Genomic DNA, 16,029 nt, shown 5'->3' with positions numbered 1-16,029 from the left:
AGGCTTCCTGCCACTTTGGGATGCCCCCTGTGGATCTGAGACACTCTGTAGGCATGCACCAGGGAGGCCCAGGATCCCCTAAGAACCGTGCATGTGCTAGTGAGAGGCACTTTCCCCTTTGGGGGGAATCTATGCAGCGTCATTTTTTTTCTTCCACAACACACTGGTGCCTCGACCTTCCCTTTCAAGTTTTCCTGCCGATTTGGGCTGCACTCCAACGGCCCTAGACACTCTGGGCCCCGTGCGTTCTTGTTTGGGAGGCACTTTGGCTCATGGGGGAGACCACTGCTGCGTCGTTTTTTTATCCTTTCACACTAAACAGGTGCCTCGACCTCCACTTTCAAGCCTTCCTGCCTCTGCACTACCCCCATGGGCCCGAAACTCTCCATGGGCGTGAACTACAGAGAACCAGGATACTCTGGGCCCCGCAGTTTCTCGTTTTGGAGGCGCTTTCACCCGTGGGGGTCCGCAGCCTCATCTTTTTTTTCCTTTCACACCACACAAGTGCCTCGACCTCCCCTTTCAATGATTCCTGACGCTTTGTGCTGCCCCCTGTGGGCCCAAGACCCTATGTAGGCAAGAACCAGGGATGCCGAGGATCCCCCGGACACGCGCATGTGTGGTTGGGGACCATTTCGCCTGTCGGGAGGACCTCCGCTGTGCCTTTTTTTTTCCTTCCACACCACACAGAAGCCTTGATCTCTAATTTGAGGACTTCCTGATGCTTAGGGCTTCCCCTCAAGTCCCCAAGACCCCCTGTGGATGTGAAACACGGACACGCAGGATCACCATGGCCCCATGCATGTGCGGTTCAGAGGCACTTTCGCCTTTAGGGATGAACTATGCCACGTCATATTTTTCCTTCCAAAATACACAGGTGCCTCAACCTCCAATTTCAAGCCTTCCTGCGGCTTTGGGCTACTCTCCGTTGGCCCAAGATGCTCTGTAGGCATGAACCAAGGACGTCCAGTATCCCCTGGGCCCCGCACATGCACAGGTGAGAGGCACAATAGCCTTTGGTGAGGACCTGTGCTGCATCATTTTTTTTCCTTCCACAACACACAGGAGCCTCGACCTCCCCTTTCAAACCTTCCTGCCGTTTTGGGCAGCCCCCCGTGGGACACAGATGCTCTGGGTTCATGAAACTGGGAGGCCCAGGATCCCCTGCGCCCCACACTTCCTCGTTTGGGAGGCGCTTTCGCTAGTGGGTGGGTCCTATGCTGTGCCGTTTTTTTTTTCTTTCACAACACAGCTGTCTCGACCTCACCTTTCAAGATTTCCTGCCGCTTTGGGCTCCCCCTCATGGGCGTTAATGCTCTGTGCGCGTGAACTAGGTACACCCAGGATCCCTTGCGCCCCAGGTATGCACGGTTGGGGGGAAGCTTTTCCCTTGGGGGGCAGTTCTGCCATGCCGTTTGTTTTTTCTTTCCACACCACACAGGTGCCTCTACCTCCCTTTTCAAGACTTCCTTCTGCTTTGGGCTGCTGGCTTGGGCCTGAGACGCCCTGTGCACATGAACCAGGGAAGCCCAGGATCCCCTGGGCCCCAAGAATGTGCAGTTGGGAGACATTTTCAGCCATGGTGGGGACCTCGGCCGAGCGGTTTTTCTTTCCTTCCACATCACACAAGTGCCTCAACCTCTCCTTTCAAGCCTTCCTGCCTCTTTGGGCTGTCCCCCATGGGCCCCAGACACTCCATGGGCATGAATCAAGGATGCCCAATGTCCCCTGGGTCCCGCGCATGTGCGGTTGGGAGGGACTTTCGCCTGTGGGGGGTCGTATTTTTTTCCTTACACACCATACGGTGCTTCGACTTCCCATTTCAAACATTCCTGCCGTTTTGGGCTGCCCCCAGTGGGCCTGAGATGCTCTGTGAGCATGAGCTAAGGACACCCCGGACACCCTAGGCACCACACATGCTCGTTTGGGAAGCACCTTCACCCGTGGGGGTCCTCTGCCGCGCCGCTTTTTTTTCCTTTCTGCCACACAGGTTCCTTGACCTCCCATTTCAAGCAGTCCTGCCACTTTGGGCTGCCCCCTGTCAGCATGAGATGCTCTGTGGGCATGAACCAGGGATGTCAAGGATCCCCTGTGCCCTGCGCATGCGCGGTTGGGAGGCGTTTTCCCCGTGGTTTAACATCTGCCACGCCATTTTTTTTAACCATCCTCATGACACAGCTGACTCAACCTCCCATTTCAAGCCTTCCTCCCGCTTTGGGTTGTCCCCTATGGGCCCTAGACGCTCCGAGATCGTGAATCAGGGAAGCCCAGGAACCCCTGGGCCCCACGCATGTGCGGTTGGGAGGCACTTTCGCCCATGGAGGGATCTCTGTCGCGCCGTATTTTTGTCCTTCTACACAGCACAACTTCCTCGACCTCCCCTTGCAAGCCTTCCTGACGCTTTTGCATGCCACCTGTGGGCCTCAGACGCCCCATGGGCACAAAACAGGGATGCCCAGGATACCCTAGGCCCAACACATGAGTCGTTGGGGGACACTATCGCCCGTAGGCGGGACCTCAGCTGCACCATTTTCTTTTCTTTCCTAACCACACAGGTGCGTTGACCTCCCCTTTTAAACCTTCTTGCCTCTTTGGGCTGCACGCCATGGGCCCAAGATGCTCCGTGGCCAGGAATCAGGGATTCCCAGGAAACCCTGGGCTGCATGCATGCTCGTTTGGGAGTCACTATCACCCGTGGTGGGACGTCTGCCACACCGTATTTATTTCCTTCCACACCACACAGGTGCATCGACCCTTTCAAACCTTCCTGCTGCTTTGGGCTGCTCCCCGTGGGCCCGAGATACTCCGTATGTGTGAACTAGGGATGCTCAGGATTCCCTCCACCCTTCATATGCTCGTTTGGGAAGCACTTTTGCCAGTGGGGGGACCTATTCAGCGCTGTTATTTTTTTCGTTTCCAACAAATAGTTGTCTCAACCGCCCCTTTCAAGGCTTCCTGCTGCTTTGGGCTGGACCCGAGGGTATGAGATACCCTGTGGGCATGAACCAGGGATGCCCAGGATCCTCTGCACCCTGCACATGTGTGGTTGGGAGGCACTTTCGCCCATGGGGGATCTCTGCCATTCTGTATTTTGTTCCTTCCACACCACACAGGTCCCTTGACCTCCCCTTTCAAGCCCTCTTGCCACTTTGGGCTTCCTCCCGTGGGCCTGGGATGCCCGGTGGGCATGAACAAGGGACTCCCAGGGTCCCTTGGGCCCCACACATGAGCGGTTGTGGGACATTTTCTCCCAAGGGCGGGAGTTCGGCTGTGCCTTTTTATTTCCACAACACACTTGTGCCTCGAACTGCGTTTTGAAGACATCCTGCCACTTTAGGCTTCCCCCTGTGGGCCCGAGACTCCGTGTTGGTGTGAACCACGGATGCCCAAGATCCCCTGAGCCCTGCACATGCACTGTTGGGAGACACTTTAGCGTTTTGGCGGGATCTTGGCTGTACCGTTTTTATTTCCTTTCACCAGCACACATGTGCCTCGACCTCCGCTTTCATTCCCTCCTGCCCCTTTGGGCTGGTCACCTTGGACACGAGGTGCTCCCTGGGTGTGAACCAAGGAACCCCAGGGTCCCCTGGGTCCCAGGCATGTTTGGTTGGGAGGCTGTTTGGCCCACTGGGGGAGATCTCTGATTCAACATTAGTGTTTTCCTTCCACAACACAGGTGATTCCACCTCCCATTTCAAGACTTCCTGTCGCCTTAGGCTGACCCCATGGGCCTAAGCCACTATATGGGTGCTAACCAGGTATGCCCAGGTTCCCCTGGGCCTTGCACAAGTGTGGAGGGGAAGCACTTTCACCTGTTTAGGGGAACCTCTGCCATGTCATTTGTGCTTTCCTTCCACAACACAGGTGACTTAACTTCCTCTTTCAAGATTTCCTGCCACCTTGGGCTGGACCCCGTGGGCCCAAGGCACTCTTTTGGCGTGGATGAGGTAAGTTCAGGATCCCCTGGGCCCTGTGCATGTGCGGTGGTCATCCACTTTCGCCCATGTGGGGGCACCTCTGCCTTGCCATTTGTGTTTTCTTTTCACAAGAGTGGAGCCTGCACTTCCCCTTTCAAGACTTCCTGCCTCCTTGGGCTGGCCCCCGTTGACAAAGGCTCTCCGTTGGTGAGAACCTGGGAACCAAAGGATCCCCACGGACCCATGCATACATGGTTGAGAGGCACACTCGCTCGTGGGGGATCTCTATTCTGCCGGGTTTCTTTTTCTTCCTCACCACACAGGTGCCTCGACCTCCCGTTTCAAACATTCCTGCTGCTTTGGACTGTACCCTATGAGCCCGAAATGCTCCGTGTGAAACAAAGATGCCCAGGATCCCCTGGGCTCCACATATGTGCAGTGGGTAGGTACTTTCGCCTGTGGGAGGACGTGTGCTGCACCGTATTTTTTTCCTTCTGCTCCACACAGGTGCCTCTGCTTCCCTTTTCAAGCCTTCCTGCTCCTTTGGGCTGCCCCGCTGGACCCAAACACTCTTAGGGAGTGAAGCACCGATGCCCCAGATCCTCTAGGCCTAGCGCATGCGCGTTTGGGAGACACTTTGGCCCCTGGGCGTACTTCTGCCATACTGTTTTTTTTCCTTCTGCACCAAGCAGGTGCCTCGAACTCCCCTTTCAAGCTTTCCTGCCTCTTTGGTCTGTCCCCCATTGGCGTGAAACACTCTGTGGGCATCAAGGAGGGATGCCCCAGATGCCCTGGGCCCCGCGCTTATGTGGTTGTGGGTCACTTTCGCCCGTTGGGGGGACATCTGCTGCGCCATTTGTTTTCCTTCTACACCACGTAAGTGCTTCCACCTCTTATTTCAAGGCTTCCTCTGATTTGGACTTTCCCTATGGGCCCAAGACACTCTATAGGCAGGAACCAGGGATGCCCAGCATCCCCTAGGATCTCCACAGGTGTGGTTGAGAGGCACTTTCACCTTTACAGGGGACCTATGCTGCGCCATTTTTTTCCTTCCACAACACTCAGGTAACTCGACCTCCGCTTTCAAGCCTTCCTGCTGCTTTGGGCTGCACCCTGTGGACTCGAGACGCTCCATGGGTGTGAAACAGGCTTCCCAGGAAAAGCTGGGCCCCACGCATGAGCAGTTGGGAGGCACTTTTTCCCTTGGGGCGACCTCTGCTCTGCCATATTTATTTCCTTCCACACCATGCAGGCTCCTCGACCCTCCCTTTCAAAACTTCCAGCGGCTTTGGTCTGGCCCCTGTGGGCCCGAGACACCTCTTGGGCATAAATCAAGGATTCCCAGGATCCCCTGGGGCCTGCACATCCTCGTTTAGGTGGCACGTTCGCCAGTGGGGGGACGTATGCCGTGCCATTTGTTTTTTCCTTTGCACCACACAGGTGACTCGACCTGCCCTTTCAAGACTTCCTGCCGCTTTCCTCTGTCCCCCATGGGCCCAAGACTCTGCGTGGGCACAAAGCACGGAGGCCCAGGATACCCTGGGCCCCATGCATCTGCGGTTGAGAGTCACTTTTTCCTGTGGGGCAGACCTCGCCGCACCATGTTTTTTTCCTTCCATCACCACACAAGTGCCTCAATCTCTGGTTTCCAGCTTTCCTGCCACTTTAGGCTGCCTCCTATGGGCACGAGATGCTCTGTGGGCATGAAGAAGGGACACCCAGGATACCCTGGTCCCCGTGTATGTGCGGTTGTGAGGCATTTTCGTCCATTGGGGGGACCTCTGTCACACTCTATTTTTCCTTCCACACCACACAGGTGACTCGACCTCCCATTTCAAGTCTTCCTGCTCGTTTGGGCTTCCTTCCATAGGCCTGAAATGCTCCATGGGCATGAGTGAGGGATGCCCAGGATCCAGTGCACCCCACACGTGTGCAGTTCAGAGGCACTTTCATCTTTGGGGGAACCTCTGCCATGCCATTTTTTTTTCCTTCCCCAAAACTCAGGTGCCTCCACCTCCAATTTCAAGCATTCCTGCCAGTTTGGGCTGCTTCCCGTAGGCCCGAGACGCTCTGTAGACACTAACCAAGTATGCTCCAACCCCCCTGGGCCCCGCACATGTGCAGATGAGAGGCACTTTGGCCTTTGGTGGGGACTTATGACACGTCATTTTTTTTCTTTCCACAACACACATGTGCCTTGACCTCCCCTTTCAAGCCTTCCTGCTGCTTTGGGCTGCCCCATCTGGGCACAAGACCCTCCGTGGGCATGAATCAGGGACACCCAGGATCCCCTATGCCCCACACATGCGCAGTGGGGAGGCAGTTTCTCCCATAGGGTGGGACTTCTGCCTCGCCATTTGTTTCTTCCTTCCACAACACAGGTGTTTCCACCTCTTCTTTCAAGACATCCTGCCGCCTTGGGCTGGAACATGTGTGGCTGAAGTGCACCCTCGGTGTGAAACAGGGACCCCAGGGCCCCCAGGGCCCAAGCATGAGCAATTGGGAGGCTCTTTCCCCCATTGCAGGGACCTCTGATTCACCACGTGTTTTCCTTCCACAACACAGGTGACTCCACCTCCCGTTTCAATAAATCCTGCTGCCTTGGACTGATGCCATGGGCCCGAAACCCTCCATGGATGCTAATCAGGGATGCCCAGGGATGCCTGTGGTAGGGGGAACTCTGGGGCACCGTTTGTGTTTTCCTTACACAACACAGGTGCCTCCACTTCCCCTTTAAAGGCTTCCTGCCACCTTGGGCTGGACCCCATGGGCCCAAGGCACTCCTTGGGCATGGATCGGGGATGCCAAGAGTCCCCTGGGCCCTGCACATGCCAGTGGGGAGGAACTTTTGCCACAGTTGGGAGGCGTCTGCCTCGTTCTTTGTGTTTTCCTTTCCTAACAGAGGAGTCTGCACCTCCCATTTCAAGCCTTCCAGCCACTTTGGGCTGGCCCCCGTGGGCGGAGGTGTTCCAGGGTTGAGAACCTGGGATGCCCAGTGGGAGACACTTTCCCCTGTGTGGGACCTCTGCGTTGCCATATTTTTTTCCTTTCACATCACATAGGTGCCTCAACCTCCCCTTTCAAGCCTTGCTGCTGATTTTGGCTGCTCCATGTGGGACCCAGACGCTCTATGGACATGAACTAGGGACACCCAGGTTACCCTGGGCCTCGCGCATGCTCTTTTGGGGGCACATTCCCCCGTGAGGGTCCTCTGCTTTGCCATTTTTTTTTTCCTTTCCACCACACAGGTTCCTCGGCCTCCCCTTTCAAGCCTTCCTGCCGATTTGGGCTGCTCCCTGTGGGCATGAGATGCTTTGAGGGCATGAACCAGGGACTCCCAGGATCCCCTGTGCCCTGCACATGCGAGGCTGGAAGATACTTTGGCCGGTGGATGCAACTCTGCCGCACAATATTTTGTTCCTTCCACACCACAGAGGTGCCTTGACCTCCCTTTTCAAGCCTTCCTTTCTCTTTGGGCTGCCCCCTTTGGGCCTGAGATGCTCTGTGGATGCAAACTAGGGAGGCCCAGGATCCCATGGGTCCCTCACATGTGCGGTTGGGAGGCATTTTCTCCCATGGGAGGGACTTCAGTCACGCCATTTTTTTTCCACACCACACAGGTGCCTCGAACTCCCATTTCAAACATTCCTGTTGCTTTTGGCTGCAACCTGTAGGCCTGGAACTCGAGTGGGTGCAATTGAGGGATGCCCAGGATTCCCTGGGCCCTGTGCATGCACGGTTGTGAGGCATTTTTGCCTCTGGGGGGAACTTGGCTGCACCATTTTTTTTTTCCTTTCACCACCACACAAGTGCCTCGAACTCCGCTTTCAAGCTCTCCTGATGCTTTAGGCTGGCCCCAGTCGACTTAAGATGCTCTGTTGATGCGAACCAGAGATGCCCAGGATCCAGTTGGCAATGCCTCTGCGTGGTTGGGAGGCACTTTTGCCAGTGGGAGGGACCTCTGCCGTGCCATTTTATTTTCCTTCCTGACCTCACAGGTGACTCGACCTCCCCTTTCAAGATTTCCTGCTGCTTTGGGCTGCCCCTTATGGGCTCGAGATGCTCCGTGGGTGTGAATCAGGGAAGCCCAGGGACCCCTGGGCCCTGCACATGCGCGGTTGGGTGGCACTTTTGTCCGTGGGGGGACATCTGCCGCGCCTTTTTTTTTTCCCTTCCTCAAGACCCAGTTGCATCTTCCTCCCTTTCGAAACCTTCCTGCTGCTTTGGGCTTCCCCTCACGTCGCCAAGACACTCCATGGGTGTGAAACAGGGATCCCCAGGATCCCAAGTGCCCCATGCATGCCCGATTAGAAGGCACTTTCCCCTTTAGGGAGGACCTATGCCGTTCCATTTTTTTTTCCTCCTGCAAGTCTCAGGTGCCTTGATCTCCAATTTGAAGCCTTCCTGCTGCTTTGGGCTGCCCCGTGCGGGCCCGAGACCCTCAGTAGGCACGAACCAGAGATGGCTATGATCTCCTGGTCCCCACGCATGCGCGGGTGACAGGCACATTCGCCTTTGGTGGGGACCTATGTCACGTCATTTCTTTTTCCTTCCACAACACACAGGTACCTTCACCTCCCCTTTCAAAATTACCTGCTGCTTTGGACAGCCCCGCCGTGAGCCTGAAAAGCTCTGGGTGCATGAAGCAGGAACACCGAGGATCCCCTGGACCCAGTGCATGTTCGTTTTGGAGGCATTTTCGTCTGAGGTGCAGACCTCTGCCACGCCATTTTTTTTTCCTTCCACACCACACTGGTGCCTAAACCTCCCCTTTCTAGCCTTCCTGTGGCTTTAGGCTGCCAACGTGTGCCCGAAGCGCTCCATGGGCATGAATCAGGGATGCTCAGGATCCCTTGAGCCCTGCACATGTGCGGTTGGGAGGCATTTTTGTCTGTGTGGGGACCTCTCCCACACCGTTTTTTTTCTTCCACGCCACACAGGTGATTCGACCTCCCATTTTAAGCCTTCCTGCCACTTTGGGCTACCCGCTCTGCTTCTGAAATGCCCCATGTGTGTGAACCAGGGATGCCTAGGATCCCCTGGGCCCCACAAATGCGTGGTTGAAAGACACTTTTGTCTTTGGGGGGGACCGCTGCCACTCCATTTTGTTTTTTCTTCCACAACAAACAGGTGCCTCGAAATCCCATTTCAAGCCTTCCAGCTGCTTTAAGCTGCCCTCCGAGGGAACAAGACGGTCTGTGCACAGGAACAAAGGAGGCCTAGGAAGCCCTGAGACCTTCGCATGTGCAGTTGGGAGGGACTTTCGCCCTTAGAGGGGACCTCAGCCGTGCTGTGTTTTTTTCCTTTCAAACCGCAGAGTTACTTTACCTCCCCATTTCAAGCCTTCCTGCCACTGTGGGCTGCCCCCCGTTGGCCAAAGATGCCCTGTGGGCATGAAACAGGGATGCCCAGTATTCCCTGGGACCCACGCATGCGAGGTTGGGGGATACTTTGCCCGTGGGAGGGACCTCTGCTGCGCCGATTTTTTTTTCCACACCACACAGGTGTCTCGACCTCCCCATTCAAGCATTCCTGCTGCTTTGGGCTGTCCCCGTTTGCTCCGACATGCCTTGTGGGCGTGAACCAGGGAAGCCCAGAATCTCCAGGGCCCCAGTCATGCTCGTTTGGGAGTCAGTTTTGCGCATGGGGGGAACCTCTGCCACGAAATTTTTGTCCTTGCATACCATACAGGTGCCTCGACTTCCCCTTTGAAGAGAACTGCCACTTTGAGCTGTCCCCCATGGGCCTCAGACACTCTGAGGGTGTGAATCAGGGATGCCCAGGATACCCTGGGACCCACACATGAGCGGTTGGGAGCACTTTCACCCGTGGTGGGGAACACTGGTGTGCCGTTTATTTTTCCTTTCACACCACACAGGTGCCTCAACCTCACATTTCAAGACTTCCTGCCACTTGGGACTGTCCCTCTTGGGCCCAAGATGCTGGTTGGGCCTGAACCAGGCATGCCCACAATACCCTGGGTGCAGTGAATATGCGGTTGGAAGGCACTTTCGCCTGTTGGGGAACCTCTGCTGCTCCATTTTTTTTCGTCTCACAACACACAGGGGACTCGACCTCCCCTTTCAAGAATTCCTGCTACCTTGGGCTACACCCCTTGGGCCCAAGACGCTTCCTGGGTGCGAATCAGGGAAGCCCAGCACCCCCCAGGTCCCATCATGCGCAGTTGGGAGGCTCTTTTGGCTGCAGGGAGAACTCTGCCTCGCCATTTTTTTTTTCCTTCCATACCACACAGGTGTCTCGATTTCCCCTTTCAAGCCTTGCTTCTCTCTGATCTGCCTCCACTGGGCCTGAGACACCCAGTGAATGTGAAGCAGGGGCACGCAGGATACCCTGGGCCCCGAGAGTGAGCAGATGGGAGGCACTTTTTCCTGTGTGGGGACATCTGCTGTGGCGTTTTTTTTTCCTTTCACACCACACTAGTGCCTTCACCTCCCTTTTCAAGATTTCATGCTGCTTTGGGCTTCCTCCCGTGAGTCTGAGACACTCCAAAGGTGTGAACCAGGGAAACCCAGGACCCCCTGGACCCCATGCATGAGCGGGTGAGAGGCACATTCGCCTTTGGTGATGACCTATGCCATGTCATTTTTTTTTCTTCCACAACACACAGGTGCATCGACCTCCCCTTGGAAACATTCCTGCCGTTTTGGTCTGCCCCTCGTGGTCCTGAGACATTCTGGGTGCATGAACCAGTGATGCCCATGATCCCCTGGATGGACTGCGTGCTCTTTTGGAGGCACTGTTGCCCGTGGGGCGGAACTTGTGTGCGCCGTTTTTTTGTCCTTCCACACCACACAGGTGCCTCAATCTCCTTTTAAAAGACTTCCTGCCGCTTTAGACTGCCACCTGTGTGCCTGAGGTGCTGCATTGACATGAACCAGGGATGCTCAGGATTCCTTGGGCCTGGCGTATGTGCAGTTGGGAGTCACTTTCTTCCATGGTTGGGACCTCGGCCGCGCCTTTTTTTTTTTTTTTTTCTCTTCCGCACTACACGGTTGAGTCGACCTCCCATTTCAAGCCTTCTTTCCACTTTGGGCTGCTCCCTGTCGGCATGAAACCCTCTATGGACTTTAACCAGGGATACCTAGGATCCCCTGGGCCCCAAGCATGCACGGTTTTGAGGCACTTTCGACTTTGGGGGGGACCTCTGCCACACCATTTTGTTTTCCTTCCACAACAAACAGGTGCCTCTGCCTCAGATTTCAAGCCTTCCTGGCACTTAGAGCTGCCCCCTGTGGGCCTGGTATGCTCTGTGTGCAAGAACCAGGGATGCCTAGGCTCCTCTGGGACCCTCACATGCTTGGTTGGGAGGCACTTTCTCCCACTGTGGAGACCTCTTTGGCTCCGTTTTTTCCTTCCATGACACACAGGGGCCTCGACCTCCCATTTCAAGCGTTTCTGCCTCATTGGCCTGCCCTACTTGGGCCCGAGATGCTTCTTGGGCGTGAATTGCAGAAGCCCAGCATCCGCTGGAACCCGTGAATGCACGGTTGGGAGGCACTTTCGCCCATAGGGGGACCAGTGCCGCACCATTTTTTTCCTTCCATACCACACAGGTGCCACAACTTCCTTGTTCGAGCCTTACTTCTGCTTTGATCTGCCCCCCCAAACTCCTGAGACACTACATAAACATGAAGCAGAGACTCACAGGATACACTGGGCCCTGCAAATGAGTGGTTGGGATGCACTCTGTCACGTTGGGGGACCTCTGCTGCGGAGTTTTTTTTTCCTTTCACCACACAAGTGCTTGACCTCCCTTTCAATGATTCCTGCCACTTTGGGCTGCCCTTCGTGGACCTAAGACCCTCTGTGGGCATGAAACAGGGAAGCCGAGGAGCCCCTGGGCCCCTCGCACTTGCAGTTCGGGGCTATTTTGCCCATGGGGAGACCTCTGCTGTGCCTTTTTTTTTCCTTCCACACCACACAGGTGCGTTGACCTCTTATTTGAAGGCTTCCTGCTGCTTTGAGCTGCCCTCCATGGGCCCCAGACGCTGTGAAGGCATGAAACAAGTACGTCCAGTATCCTTTGCTCCCTATGCATGCGTGGGTGAGAGGCAGATTCGTCTTTTTGGGGGACCTATGACACATCATTTTTTCCTTCCACAACACACAGGTGCCTAGGCATTCTTTTCAAACCGTCCTACCTCTTTGGACGGCACCCCTTGGGCCTGAGATGCTCTGGGTGCACGATCCAAGTAGGCCCAGGATACCCTGGGCCCCGTGCATGCTCGTTTGGCAGGCACTTTCGTCCGTGTGGGGGACCTCTGCCGCACCATTTTTTTTCCTTTCACAACACATGTGTCTCGACCTCACTATTCAAGCCTTCCTGCCTGTTTGGGCTGGCCCTCATCGGCATGAGATGTTCTGTGGGCAAGAACAAGTGATACCCAGGATCCCCTGTTCCCTGCGCATGCACGGTTGGGAGGCAGTGTATCCCGTGAGCGGGACTTCTGTCACGCCATTTGTTTTTTTCTTTCCACACCACTCAGGTTCCTCCACCTCCCCTTTCAAGGCTTCTTGCCGCCTTCGGTTAGACCCTGTGGGCCCGAGGCACTCCTGGGGCACTGCTCAGGAATGACCAGAATCCCCTGGGTCCCTAAGCATGTGCTTTGGGGAGGCACTTTCTCCTGTGTGTGGGGACTTCTCCCTTACCATTTGTGTTTTCCTTTCACAACACTGGAGACGGCCCCTTCCCTTTGGAGACTTCCTGCCATGTTGGGCTGGCCCTCATGGGCCAAGGAGCTCTGTAGGTGAGAACCTGGGATGCCAAGGATCCCCAGGGCTCCACGCCTGCGGATTTGGTGGTACTTTGGCACTTGGGGGACCTCTGCTACTCCTTTTCTTTTTCTTCCTCAACGCACAGGTACCTAGAAGTCCCCTTTCAAGCCTTCCTGCCTTTTTGGGCTGCACCCTGTGGGCACGAGATGCTCCTTGTTCATGAATGAGGGATGCCTAGGATTCCCTAGGACCTGCACATGCATGGTTGGGAGTCATTTTCGCCCCTGGGGGGAACCTTTGCAGCGACTGTATTTTTCCTTTCATACAACACAGGTGCCTCGACTTCCACTTTGAAGCCTTACTGCCGCTTTCAGCTACCCCCTTTGGGCCTCAGGCACTCTCTGGCCATGAAGCAGGGACGACCAGTATTCCCTGGGCAATGCGCATGCGCCGGTGAGAGGCACTTTCGCCTTTGGTGGGGACATAAGCCATCATTTTTTTTTCCTTCCCAAACACACAGGGACCTCTTTTTCCCCTTTCAAACATTCCTGCCACTTTGGGCAGCCCCCGTGGGCCCGAGACGCTCTGGGTGCATGAAACAGGGGTGCCCAGGATCCACTGTGCCCCATGCTTGCTCATTTTGGAGACACTTTAACCTGTGGGGGGATCTCTGCAGTGCTGTTTTTTTTTTCGTTCACAACACAGGAGTCTTGAACTCACCTTTCAAGCATTCCTGCAGCTTTGGGCTGCCCCTCGTGGGCATGAGATGCTCTGTGTGCATGAACCAGGGACATCCAGGATCCCCTGCGACCCGGGCATGCATGGTTGGGAGGCAGTTTCTCCCCTGGGGGGACTTCTGCCATGCCATTTGTTTTCCTTTAAACACCACACAGGGGTCTCGACCTCCGCTTTCAAGACTTTATTCCACTTTAGGCTGCCCGCATGGGGCTGAGACGCCCTCTGAGTGCGAATCAGGGATGCCAAACATTCCCCTGGGCCCTGCTCATGCGCAGTTGAGAGGAACTTTTGCTGGTGTATGAGACCTTTTCCACGCTGTTATCTTTTCATTCCTAAAAACACAGGTAACTCGACCTCCCCTTTCAAGCCTTCCTGCAGCTTTGGGCTATCCCCCGTGTGTCCAAGATGCACCGTAGTTGGGAACCAGAAACACCAAGGATCCCCTGGGCCCTGCGCATGCGCGGATGGGAGGCACTTTAGCCTGTGGTTGGAATTCTATCATGCCGTATTTTTTTCCTGGGTGCAAAGCAGGGACTCATAGGGTCTCCTGGACCCCATGCATGGGGACGCTCTTTTGCTCGTTAGTGGGGGGGGAACCTCTGATTCGCCATTTGTGTTTTCCTTCCACAGCATAGGGGACTCCATCTCCACTTTCCAGCCTTCCTGCCGCCTTGGGCTGACCCTGTGGGCCTGAGCCACTCCATGGGTGCTACTAAGGGATGCCCGTGGTTCCCGGTGCCCCACACACGCACTGTTGGGAGGCACTTCCGCCCATGGGGAACATCTGCCACACCGTTGTTTTTCTTTTCTCACCACACGTGTGCCTCGAACTCCCCTTTCAAGGCTTCCTGACGCTTTGGGCTGCACCCAGTTGGCCCAAAACACTCCGTGGGCGTGAACCCGGAATGCCCAGGATCCCCACGGTCCCCAGCATTGTCGTTTGGGAGGCACTTTCGCCTCTGGGTGGACGTCTGCTGTGACATTTTTTTCCTTTCCACCACACAGGTGCCTCGACCTCCCCTTTCAAGCATTCCTGCCACTTTGGGCTGCCCCCAGGGGCATCAGACGTTCTCCAGGCATGCAACAGGGATATCCAGGTTCCCCTGCACCTTGCAAGTGCGTGGTTGGGGGTACTTTCGCCCATGGGGGGACTCTACCATGACGTATTTTGTTCCTTACACACCACACAGGTGCCTCGACTTCCCCTTTCAAGACTTCCTTCTGCTTTGGGCTGCCCCTGTGGGTCTGAGATGCTCCGTGTGTGCAAACAAGGGATCCCCAGCATCCCCTGGGCCCTGTGCATGCGAGTTTGTGGGCAGGTTCTCCTGTGTGGTGACTTCTGCCTCGCCACTTTTTTCCCAAACTACACAGGTGTTTCGACCTCCCCTTTCAAGCCTGCCTGCCGCTTTCGGCTGCTCCCTGTGAGCCCGAGAGTCTGAGTGGGTGTGAGTCATGAATGTCCAGGATCACCTGGGACATGCACCTGTGTGGTTTGAAGGCACTTTCCCCATAGGGGGACCATGGCCGTGCCATTTTTTTTTTCTTTCCCACCATACAACAGCCTCAACCTCCGTTTTCAAGCATTTCTGACGTTTAGCCTGCTCCCTGTGGGCCTGAGATGCCCTGTGGGTGTGAACAAGGGAAGCGCTGGACCCCCTCAGCCCCACGTATGAGCGGTTGGGAGGCAGTTTTTCCTGTGGGGGGAATTCTGCCTCGCTGTATTTTTTCCTTGCACACCATACAGGTGCCTCGACTTCCCCTTTCAAGATTTCCTGCCGCTTTGGACTGCCCAACTTGGGCCCGAAATAATCTGTGGTGTGAACAGGGATACCCGGGATCTGTTGGGCCATGCGCATATTCAGTTGGGCGGCTGTTTCGCACCTGGGGGTATGCCATGCCTTTTTTTTCCTTCCACACCACACAGGTGCCTCGACCTTCCCTTTCGAGATTTCTTGCCATTTTAGGCTGCCCTGCAAGGGCCCGAGACACTCTGTGGGTATGACCAAGGATGCCCAGGATCACCTGCACCCCACACATGTGCTTTGGGGAGGCACTTTCCCCTGTGGGGTGGGACCTCTGCCTTGCCATTTGTTTCTTTCTTCCACAACACAGTTGCCTCCACCTCCTCTTTCCTAACTTCCTGCCACCTTTGGCTGGACTCCATGGGCCAGCAGCACTCCTGGGTGTGAAACAGGGAACCCCAGGGTCTTCTGGGCCCCATCCATGCATGGTGGGGAGGCTTCTCTGCCCGCTGGTTGGGACCTCTTATTCGCCATTTGTGTTTTTCTTCCACAACACATGTGACTCCACCTCCCCTTTCAAGATTCCCTGCCGCCTTGGGCTGACCCTGTAGGCCCAAGTCGCTCCATGAGTGCTATCCAGGGATGCCCAGGGTCCCCTGGGCCCCACGAATGCTTGGTGGGGAGACACTTTCACCCGTGGGGGGACCTCTGCCTCCCCATTTGTGTTTTCCTTCCACAACACAGATGAATCCGCATCCCCTTTCAAGGCTTCCTGCTGCCTTGGGCTAGCCCCTGTGGACCGAAGCCCTCTGTGTGCATGAACCTGGGATGCCCAGGATCCCCAGACCTCTGCGCATGCAGGGTTGGGAGGCACTTTTGCCAGTGGCGGACTTCTG

The sequence above is a fragment of the Pongo abelii genome, chromosome 17 (assembly GCF_028885655.2).
Source record: "Pongo abelii isolate AG06213 chromosome 17, NHGRI_mPonAbe1-v2.0_pri, whole genome shotgun sequence".
NCBI classification, from domain to species: domain Eukaryota; kingdom Metazoa; phylum Chordata; class Mammalia; order Primates; family Hominidae; genus Pongo; species Pongo abelii.
This window is presented reverse-complemented; position numbering follows the sequence as displayed.